At 41.2% G+C, this 2500-nt stretch overlaps 1 long non-coding RNA gene across 1 annotated transcript in view; it reads right to left on the bottom strand.

Annotated features, from left to right (window-relative positions):
• The window catches only part of LOC137639098 (uncharacterized), a 2501-nt gene extending 1618 nt beyond the window's left edge, over nucleotides 1-883 (bottom strand). Inside the window, exon 1 of the long non-coding RNA XR_011044223.1 lies at nucleotides 1-883. This exon is cut by the window's left edge and continues 953 nt beyond it. This is a non-coding gene — a long non-coding RNA (uncharacterized lncRNA).
• Nucleotides 884-2500: the final 1617 nt, after the last annotated feature.

Raw genomic sequence — 2500 nt, 5'->3', positions numbered from 1 at the left:
ACTTGCTCATTTCCAACCAATTATTCATCCCATTCTCACAAACATTGATCCTATTCCTTCCACATACACAGGAGGACTCACCCAGCTGAACCCTCTCACACTCTAGTTTCCCGAACATCCTGGCTGGCCTAATCCCTTCTTTCTACATACTCTAGCTACATGCCCATCTACACCACATTCAGTACACTTACCCCGCGGCTCCTTGCACATTCTAGCATAATGACCATCCTTACCACAATTACCGCAAATCACATTTGTACGATTACTCCTACATCCACTTGCTACGTGCCCAGTCATACCACACCGATAACATTTTACCCCTTTCTCTTTCGTGCACTCGCTAATTCTATGCCCTACCTCACCACATCCAAAACAAGCACCAAGAGCCCATCTACATTCATTCTTCTTATGTCCTACTTTCCCACATCTATAACACTTCTCTTCACGGATACAACTACCTGACCTATCTTGCGGCGCACTAGCACTCCTATCCCTCCAAACCTGATTCCCTTGCCTAAACCCTTCATTTGTCCTTACAGGTATTCCCACATTACTCGCCCTAACACTCCTATCTACTACATTATCAGCTACCCTCATTGGTCCTCTCAAAATTGCGTCCTTATAACTACCAAATTCTATTACACTTTCTTCCATTCCAGTTCTTACACTCACAGATTTACTTTCTTTCATGCACCTATCTAACTCATAATCCTCAACTATCTCTAGTATATCATCCCAGGTCAATCTCTCTTGCGTCCACCTCATTTTCTCTTTGCGTTTCAAATTAATAAATTCACACACATTCTCAGGTACTGTTGCCAAAAACTTCCTCATTAACTCCTTATTCTCATTTATACCTTCATCCCCATACTTCTTCCTAGCTAAAGTTTCCAACCTACATACGTACATTGATATAGCTTCTCCTGCATTCATCCTTGCCTCATCAAAATCATTTTTACGCTTATACTTAACACTCCCTTTCATACGTTTTACCTGCTCAATTATTCTCGTTTTCACACTTTCATAATCAACGTCCCCTACACTCATTATCACTCCATACATCGTCAACAAATACCCAGTCAAATATTCTCCTAACTCCCTAGCCCAAACTCTTTTACTATCACCATACTTATCCTGACAATACCTCTCATACTCCTTGAAAAAATCATTTACATCCCTACTGCTATGCTCATTGAACCTTTCACACCGAGGTACCTCTCTCATAAACACAGTCTTACACACATCACGTTCATTCTCACTGCTATCATCACTGTCTACTCCCTTGTTACCTTCTTCCTCATTCGAATATAATGAATCCACTTCCACACTTAAATTCCTATCCTTAACCATTCCCTTCTTACCCTTTTTCTTACTTACCACTTTCACCCATTCACGATCGTCCTTGCTATCAGCCTGATACTTTTTCTTCTCTTTCTTCACATCACTTTTACCTTTCCTTTCATCTTTCCTCTCCCCTTTCTGTTCATCCTTACTATGCCTAATTCCCTTATCTTCAATATCACCATCACTATTACTACTATCACTATCACTTCCTTTCCCATTATCACCTACCTTAACCTTCTCTTTCACTACCAACCCATTACCCGAAGCGGAGGACACTCCTCCGACTGCACCTTCACCCATTATAGTTTTCATCATCCCCATGACTTGCCCCATCATATCTTCCATTCGTTTCTCCATTCGTTCTTCATTCTCTCGCATCCTCATCTCAACACATTCTTCCACTCTCTCTACTGTCCCCTTTAACTCCCTAAGCTCCTTCTGCATCGCCGCATTCTCCCAGTTCAACCTCTCATTCTCTATTAGCAACCTCTCCTCACGCTCCTTACTCAGCCGCAATTCCTCCTTCAGTAACTTGTTCTGCTCTTCCATTTTTCATCAACCTTAATCCTAAATTCTTAACCTAATTCCGTCCTTCGTCCAACAGTCCAGCTTCTATCCCACCTCAGCAGTCCCTGTTCGGGCGCCAAAATAATGTGGCGGGATGTTGCAAGGACAACCCCCACACCCTGAATCACACTTACTGACAATGGTCTCCACAAAACAAACTTTCCCCTTACGTAATCTACAACCAGACTCTTGGACAAAAGGACAAAACAAAACAAAACATAACCTTAAAACTATATATTTCTTACAAACTATAATAAATCAAACCAAACCATCCCAAAAAACTTTAAACTCATCAAAACTTAACACTTTAAACTAGAATCACCAGCATCAAAAACTTTACACTATATATACCATAAACCCCATCCAAATTAACGCAAAAAAAACCTAACAAACTTAAATCTAAACCGCACACCAACTCAAAATATATGTTTATAAATATTGCGACACCAGCACTGACGCCACACACAAGCCGAACTGTCTTTTCACGGCAAACTACCACTATATGGTAAACAGGAGTCTCTCTCTCTATGCCATATCGGCCTCAACTCCTTGAGTCACAGGTGCCAGTATCATCATCATCATCATCATC

Source organism: Palaemon carinicauda, chromosome 4 (assembly GCF_036898095.1).
Source record: "Palaemon carinicauda isolate YSFRI2023 chromosome 4, ASM3689809v2, whole genome shotgun sequence".
Classification (NCBI taxonomy): Eukaryota; Metazoa; Arthropoda; class Malacostraca; order Decapoda; family Palaemonidae; genus Palaemon; species Palaemon carinicauda.
This window is presented reverse-complemented; position numbering and strand designations above follow the sequence as displayed.